The sequence below is a fragment of the Callospermophilus lateralis genome, chromosome 1 (assembly GCF_048772815.1).
Source record: "Callospermophilus lateralis isolate mCalLat2 chromosome 1, mCalLat2.hap1, whole genome shotgun sequence".
Taxonomy (NCBI): domain Eukaryota; kingdom Metazoa; phylum Chordata; class Mammalia; order Rodentia; family Sciuridae; genus Callospermophilus; species Callospermophilus lateralis.
Window position 1 is genome coordinate 139,641,378 of NC_135305.1, and position 9,245 is coordinate 139,650,622.

Here is a 9,245-nt window from a genome sequence, read left to right on the forward strand (position 1 = left end):
TCCCCAAATGCATCTCTTACCCTTGAGATGGCCCACATTTTGCTTTGAATCCCTTTATTTATTTGTCAGTGACTCAATTGACATGTGTTGAAATTCTTTTCCATCCGTATGTGTCAAGAATCCCACTTGTCCTGAGTTGAGATCCCCCCTTCTCTGGGAATTCCTCAAGATACTATCCCAGAGATATCACTTTTTGGTGATGGTATAACAAATGAGAAATACTAGGAATGTAAGGATTCTCTAATATGAGCAGACCATCTCATTATATATAACAACATTCATAAAACTCCAACCACATTACTAAGACAAAAAAGGGGGAAAGAATAGTCACACACACAGCTCTCTAAAGGGATGAAAAAATGCAAAGGAGTCATTATCCTTAATAATCTGAAATTCTGGTTTATTTATAGCATAGTGAAATTGAAAATAACTAAAAATTATTAAGAGAACCACAACACATTCATATAATGGAATATTTTTCAGTATTTTAAATGATGATAATTGTATTTCAAATAAAATAAGATAATTTGGACATGATGTTAATTTTTAAAAGCATAACAAGACTTACTCTGTGGTCAGTTTGACTATATTAATATACACACCTACAAAATAAAACTTAAAGTGAAAGCTGTAAGATATTATTGGTGCTGTTTTTCATTCTTTCTTCACACAGTGCAGTGAATATTTTTATTAGTGCTCATAGATTCTTTCAACAAACTTGTTTATATTTTCCTGTGGACTTAAGGGAGCTGGGCAGACTGTGGGAAATGATATGAGGCTCCTTTTCTGGTGAATTGTAAATAAGCACACATCAAGTCAGAAACCTTCCAGGAAGATAAAAGGACCACATAACCACATGGGAAAACATGGGAATTGAATGATCACAAAATCTTTACCCAGGACTATACATATTAAGTTTACAATAATGAGTTCAACAGCTAACAATAAGAAAGTGTTTAATAGTTTATAGCCACTAAATCATTTAATCTTCACACACACAAATTTGCAAGATCTATAGTACCTTGTTTCTATTTTACTGATAAAAAATACTTTGCTGTAGCCATGCAGATACGAATTGGAGTTATTAAGTATTTACACTGCACACTGGTTTCTCCCTGTGGAAGGTACTGAAGATCAAATGTGCCGAGTTATGTTCGCTTCCTTATCCCAGTGTCTGCCATATAGTAGTAATTAAATTATAGCTTTTGTTTTTAAATTACTAGGTTTAGTGTTTACCTTTGCATAGGCTGGGGTTCCATTTAGAGGTTCCCAACTGTTTTGTCCAATCCACATACTTCAGTGTTATCTGGGGTGTAGATGAATATGGGAATACCTTCAACTCTGTGGTTGCATGAGTCAATCAAATGTTAAAACTAGGAAGATAGGAGCATTCACTCCTATCTTGAAAATTTATAACTTAGCCATTAGTAAAATTGTAGGTCAGGTTGGTGAGATAAGAAAGTAAGGAGGAAATAGGGTCATCCTAGTTGCTGGACAATCTTCAGTTGTGAGCCGACATGTGGCAACACTTTGGAATGAGTACCACACTCTGGAGCCTGGCTCTACACCTATTGTTCAAAACTTTGGTTTAGTCAGGATACACAGAATTATTTTGGCTCTTGGAAATTATTAAACGTAAATAAAACGAATCAAAGAACTAATCTTTAAGTCATAGTGTCAATTATGTATATACAGCAATATGCCTCTTCTAGGGTGGGATATTTTGTGTTAATAGTTCTCTGTCATTATAACAAAATACCTGAGATAATTAATCTGTAAAGATAAAAGATTATTTTGGTTTATAGTTTTGGGATTACAGCTTAAACGATTGACCCCATTACTTTTGGGCCAGTGGGGAGGCAGCATATCATGGCAAAAGTGCATGGTTAAGCAAAACTGTTCATCTGGTCATAAGCCAGAGAACAAAAGAAAGTGAGAAGGAAACTAGAGTCCTACAGTCCCTTTCAAGGGCACACCTGTGATGACCTAAAGACCTCCCACTAGGTTCCATCTTTTAAAGACTCTACCATCTCCCAATACCCTGGGGATCCAGCCTTTAACTACTTCGGCTTAGGGGAGCATTCAAGATCCACACTACAGTATATTTCATCACCTCATTGCTCTGGCAATGAGAACTCATTATTTTTTTGCTTATTTTGTTTTGCTTTTTGAGATGGGGTCTCACTATGCTGCCCAGGCTGGTGTCTAATTCCTGAACTCAGGAAATTCTTCTGCCTATGCTTCTTGAGTAGCTGGGACTATAGGTACATGTTACTGTACCAAAAAATTCATTCTTGCTCCCAGGTTGTGCACTGGAAATCACTTATCTAATCAGAATACTTCTGAATCCTCATCCTTACCTACTACCCACTCTATTTTGTATAAAATTTATCACTATCTAAAATTATCTTATTTCCTTTTTTAAAAAAAATATTTTGTTTTAGTTGTAGTTGAGACACAATACCTTTATTTTATTTTATTTTTTTCAATTTAAAAAGTTATTTATTAAACAAGTTAAATACAACTAAAAGTATACTTAAAAGTTTAGCAATATTGGATCCCTTTTGAAATATCTGTTCAGGGAACAAGTATCTTGTCAAACTTTTTAATGACATGGGAAATGATAAAAATTGAAGATATAAAAAGCATTCTTAAACAAACAATAAAACACGTGGTAAATCCAGAAGAAAAAATAAAAACACAAAACCACACAGATTATTAAACCATGAAACCAAAACGTTTCACATGTTTGCAAATGCTTCTGTTACACTCACATGAGTACTGAACTGTCTTCATCCAAATTAATAAACAAATAAACTCACCTTAAGGTCATACGTTGTGGTATACGATTTTAAAAAGAATACATGTTGGGTGTGTAAATTGTCCACATCTAACAAAACATTTTACATATGAACCTATTCACTTATACTTAATGGAAGACAAAACGAAACTTATAATTTAAGCATCTTGATTTGAGAACAACTGTGGATTTGGTATCTCTGTTAAATTCCAACATCATAATCACCAAATGTGCTATCAAAAGATAGTTATTCCAATTTTTGCTAAAAAGAACTTCTTCCAAAAATTGTAGTATTTCAGGATAAAAGGAAACACAGGATATTCTTTGTTCATAAATTACATTGCTTAGTTTCTACTGTTAGCACAAAAAATAGTGCAAGGGGGAAGACTCCCATAGAAAAGCCTCTGTCTTTTCAGTAGTTTCAAATGGCGTTATACAATATTTCACTGGAAATAGTGGTTACACCACAGATTTGGCAGTTGCTTCTGTTTAAACCGCAACTCTGCCCCATAACATCCATCAAAGGCTTTCAAACATAATTGGTTTTGGCAGTACACATAGAGATCATGATGTGAATGGGGACTGCCCAATGGACACGAGGGCTTTCGTAAAAGAAGTTTTCTCTGTGTGTCTGCGTGTTTTAAGTAGGAAACAGGCGATGAAATAGTTTATCCAGAACCATAAAACACATCTTCCTAATTAAATCTCAATTGTATAAATAATATAAATCAAATGTCTAGAACTTAAATGGATTCTGAATTTATGTAAGAAAAGCAAATCCTTTCCTGCCTTTTATCATTCTCCACAGAGGATAAAGCTTTAGTTATATACATTCTTCTGGACACAGAGGGAAAGGGCTCTTTGTCCCTTTTTCAGTCTGAAAGAGAGGAGAACGAGCAGACCTGCCACTGGCAAGGCTGGAGTACATGAAAGGATCCTTGTCCTTTTCTTTGCTGTCATGCTTATGCTTGTGTTTATGTTTATGTTTGTGCTTCTTCTTCTTTTTCTTATGCTCATGGTGATGGTGGTCACTGTGTTTGGAGGATGTAGATTCCTTAGTAAATACTGAGAATGGAGCTGTTGCCACTGGATGCATACTCATCTCCAAAGGCGATTGTTCTTTACCTGTTCCCTTACGTGTAAGTTCCATACTCCATGGGGGTTTTGTGGTAGCTGTGCTATCACAACCTGATGAATGCTGAGGCATTAAAGCAGATTGAGAGCTAGCTGGTTGATATTTGGAAAGTCCTGGAGTTGACGGTCTTTCAAGCATGTTCAGATGATGGGAGATGAAGGCCTGACTATCATGAACAGTATCCATGTGAATCTCCTCCTCATCTTGAGAATTTGAGAAAGGATTCTGAAATCCAACTAGCTGTGCATGACTTCTTGGATTATTCGCAGCTTCTTGGTTGCCTGCTACAGCCTCTGGAATTATAGTAGGATTCAAGACAGCTTTTTTCTCCTTCAGATTAAGAACCAACCCAAGCTCTGGTAAGGGTAAACAGGAAGGTCTACTGAGGCCAAAAAGTGTGAAATACAAGTCCACAGCACCACACCGCAACCTCCAGTCATGTGAAGTACCAGAATTCATAAGTTTCCAAAGTTGATCTACCAGGGCTTCATTGCATAATGGAGACTCCATGTTCTTTGTAAATGGTGGAGTCTTCGTCAACATATTTAGAATCTTATGCCTCACATAGGGTACAGGGTCATTCTGAATCATATTAAGAAGTCACTGCAATTCTTCATAACTCTTCATAGCATAATCAACAACTGCTTCCAAAGCTGCTATCCTGATGTCTACAAAGTGACCGTATTCAGCGTAAGACTTAAAAAGAGCTGGATCACTTGGCACATGTCCATTCTTCTGAAGTACCCATACGGCTGTCAAGCAACTGACAGTGATAGTATGTCTATAACTTGGAAGGAGTTTTTCCATATTCAAAAACCTGGTGATTTCTTCAAGAATTAGTCGCACATCAGGATTTAAGTTATCCAGGGTTCTAACTTCATTATTCACACTAACTGCAGGTGTAACAGAGTTGGCCAGAGCATCAATCATTTCTGCACGATAATAGTTATCTGAAAACTTATTTTTCCTGTTGTCATTGTACTTGATTAAGTCTAAAATAAATGTTAAGACTTCTTTGGGACAAAGGTTATGAACATCCCTTAATAAAGCCATTGCAACTGGCATAGTCTTTTGTAGAAAATAACTTTGAAAGCTCATGAAGTTGTTTGTTTTCACAATATTTGGACAAATTTTACAATAAAACATTCTAGTAAAGAGTGACTTCATGGCTGGTGGTCCTGTCCACGTGCTCACCATTGAATTTGCAATCTTTGCAAGACAGAAGCAAGCTGATATCCTTGCTCAGTAGAAACACTGCTCTTGTTCTAATATGTCAGTGAGAGCAATCCAAGATGCTGGAGTAGGAAATTTTTCCAAAACCAAGATGGACTCCTGCTGTGCAACAACATCTCTCTCATAGCGGAGTTGATATTGCCACATAAAATCAGCTTGCTCAAATTCTACCTTTCTCAATACTGACATATCTGGGTCTATCCTTATCCACAGCAAAGGGGAATCAGCATCCATTGCAGAAAGATCCATGTCAACTTCTTCTCCATTCATTAATGGGATTTTTTTCTTCTTATTCCTTCTGCTTTTGGAATGGCAAGGTATATCGTGTTTAAGGCTGTTTTCTTCAATTTGCAATGTATGATTGAAGGATCCATCTAATTCCTGTACTGTCACTTTAAGTGGTCCCACATACTTCTGAGTTCCAGGAGATGTATAATCTTGTTTTATTTCCAACTCTAAGACATTTCGTTTTCTATTAAATGCAAAACTTCCATAAAATTTTACCACTCCACTTTGGTCTATCCACTGCTTTATTAAGGGCTGGATATCTTTGCCAGAGACATTTGAAATGGATTTCAAAACCCAGATGTGGAAACCAACATCTGACTCCACATATGTGACTGGAACTTCTGAGATGAAGCAATACTAGCCAGGCTTAGCAATTTATTGAAAACTTGTAGCATAAATTTCATGCTGATTCTATTTTCAATCAATCTCATCACAGGATGGGCTTTACACTGAAACATAGTGTAGTATTCCCAGGAGAGTGTATGCGGATGCTTTATGGAAAAGTGTAGATGGGATGTTGGATTATCCTTCTCTTTTCCTCCACTAAATATGGGATGTAGTAAAACTCCCCCAGTTTTTAGTTCATATGCCACTATTTTATCTACTCCTCTTTAATCCAATGGTGGTACTCATTAACACCAAAAGTTTTTTTCATCCAAAGTCTATAAATATAGCCTGAAATTCCCTTCAGCACCCATTCATCAGACCAAGACATTCTGGATATGAAACATCCAAAAAACTGCTGGACCAAGGACTAGGCTAAACACCTTCTAGTCAAAGGTGTCTCATCTATAATCGTGGCACTGTGTAGAAGATTTGTGCTAAAAATGCTCATGAAAGCATAAGCAGCCACTTCAACATAAGCCTCATCAATGAATACAGTCTTAAAACACGAGTATGGATATCGACATGTAAGAATTTCTTCATAAAATTCAAAAACTTCATGAAGGTATGACGTGGTATGTTTAAGCAATGGAAGAAGTTGGGGTAAACTAAAATGAGTAAGCTCATGCATATACGGATCTACAAGTATTTCAAAAGGTCCAATGGCCAAGGAGATGTTTGATGCTGTAGGAATGGTAAGCATGTAATGGAAGGTCTTCTTCCTCATATCATGGGTATACACTGTCTCTACCAAATCTCCATTGGATATAGCCACCATAGCAGCATCTACTGTAAATTCTAATTTCCATGTACATAATTCAGAGTATGAATCAACACATGGGAACCAAAATAAGAGAAGACATGAGCACCTCTCTCTGCCATACTCCCCTCTACACTGGGTACCACAAAATGAAGACCTCCTTTTGGCTGATCCAAAGAAAAATTAATATGTATCTTCAGAACCTTTAACTCTGCAACAAATAAATACACACATCATCAATGTGCTTCCATAGCTCTGATGGAACCTTAATGCAAAGTTCTCCATTTCCTGCATCAGGATCCACAGCACTAACTGCAGCTGCATATGCATTGGAAAAATAATTGAGATTCTGTTTTGATTCATTGTGACAAACTTCTAAGGTTGGATCATTATAAATAAAAGCAGCCTCTAAATCATTGATCCTTACTCGATAGATTCTACACTGTTTGCTGTTCAACTTGATTCTATTCAAGTTTGCAACTGTAGGAAATATAGTCAGTTCCACAAAGTCCACAACAGACTTCCTCTGGAAATTTATGTTGTTGATGCAGACAACTTGATGGGTTAATTTATACGGCCTTGGGCTTTCAAAGCCCTTGTCTCCTTTCTTCCTGTTCTTTCTGAAGGGCTCCGCACCTGTAGATGGCATGCAGCGGCCGGTGGGGCTGGGCTTCCCGGCTTCTCCGGGGGCTGCGGGGCATTACCAGTCTGGGAGCCTAGCTCTTCCCTGCCTGGACAGTCACGCCCCGCGTCCGGGACACCCTGGGCACCCAGACCGGGCTCCACCGATAGACTAGGCTCCTTTCAGCCTCCTGCGTCCAGCTTCTGTCACACGGAGGCTCCTCTCTGCAACCGCTCAAAGGGAGCGCCAGACATGCTGCCGGTCGCCTTTAACCTCTGGCGTCAGCCCTTTATTTTAATTTTATGTGGTGCTGAGGATCAAACCCACTTGTGCTAGGCAAGCGCTGTACCACTGAGCCACAACCCCAGCCCCTCTCATTTCCTTCTTGATGGCCTGTATGCCTTCCACTAGACAGATTCTTAGATGCTTATTCACTGCCATATTCCCAGCTTTTTTTTTGTTTGTTCGTTTGAAACAGAAATTTATTCACAGAATGATGCACAAAGCACAGGTTGAGGCTACTTTTGGGAACTTCCTTCCCTTACTCTTCATCCTCCCACCTCCCCTCTGAATACCAGTGGAAGGAAATGTGCAGTCACAAACAACGGTCAACTCTAAAAACAAAAGGTTTGGTTTAGAAGAACACAAGATAATTAATCCAATCACTGTGAACACTCCACTGAGTAGGATTAAGATATTGCAGATGTAGTTTTTTCACAGGTGGCTCTTTAGTGATCAGGGGCCTGCTTAATTGAGACAAGGACAGAATGTATGGGGGAGACATCTTTGGCCTGCTTGCTGAACTTGGGCCACCTGCTCAGTACCTGGAGACAACTCATTAATGTCCTTTACAAAGACTTCTGCTGCACCATTGTTTGCTTTTATTTTCTGTAGGTGCTCCTCCTGTCTTGCATACCACTCTTCTAGCTCCTTTATTGATGTTTTCTTTCCACTCTGCTTCTTGCCTCCAAGAATTGGCATCAAGGAGCCAGGCATGGTAACACATGCCTGTAATCCTTCAAAGCCAGCCTCAGCAAAAGCTGGGCACTAAGCAACTCAATGAGACCCTGTCTCTAAATAAAATACAAAATACAGCTGGGGATGTGGTTGAGTGGCCCTTGAATTCAATCCCTGGTAACCCCCACCAAAAAAAAAAAAAAAAAAAAAAAAGAATAGCATTAAGGGCTTGCAAATGTTCCATTTGCTCTTTGCTCCATTTATGGAGTCTTTCAGGCTCTGATTGCAACCGATCTACTTCTGAAATAGCTGCATAACTGTCTGTTGGTCCATTATTCTCCTCATTATATTTGCCATTCATCACTCCCTCAACAATATTTGATTGTAGAGGCTGATAAATTCAAAATCTCCAGGTTAGGCCAGCAGTCTTAAGACCCAGAGAAAAGTTGTTGTGGCATTTCAAATCCAAAGACAGTCTGCTGGCAGAATTCCTTCTTTTTTTTTTCTGCTAATGCCTTTGTCTCCTTGAATGAGGCTCACCCACAATAGGGAGGGTAATCTGCTTTTATCCTCAGTTTCTTGACAGCCTGACACATAGTAGTTCAATAGTTTGCTAAATAAGTGAATGCCATTGGGATGTTGTAAATTCAATTTAAATAAATAAAAGTCAACTCATGATCTTTTCCCTCAACAGAAAAGATTTCTCTTTTGCCTGAACTCAATCTGTTTCTAAGAGTCAGCTTGTACTCTTAGGAATCCCCTCTTGTGTATAATTTGTTAGATTTAAAATAAACTATAGGGAGTGGGATTGTGGCTCAGCAGTAGAGCACTTGCCTAGCACCAGCGGGACCCAGGTTCGATCCTTAGAACCACATAAAAATAGAGGCATTGTGTTGTGTCCATCTACACCTAAAAATAAATATTTAAAAAATAAAATAAAATATAGAGTGACTTGATTTTTGATCCCACATTAATATTTATTAAAATGAAAGCATGAGATATAGAGCAGGGTCATCTATGGAAGAAGGTGTGAAACATAATCATTTTCTTATCCTTTTAACACATA

The 9,245-nt window shown here is 38.1% G+C and overlaps 2 pseudogenes; both read right to left on the reverse strand.

Moving 5' to 3' along the window:
• Positions 1-3,623: 3,623 nt before the first annotated feature.
• Positions 3,624-7,249, reverse strand: LOC143398972 (transcription initiation factor TFIID subunit 2 pseudogene; annotated as a pseudogene).
• Positions 7,250-7,950: 701 nt separating this feature from the next.
• LOC143398982 (clathrin light chain A-like) lies at positions 7,951-8,540 on the reverse strand (annotated as a pseudogene).
• Between the last annotated feature and the right edge of the window lie 705 nt (positions 8,541-9,245).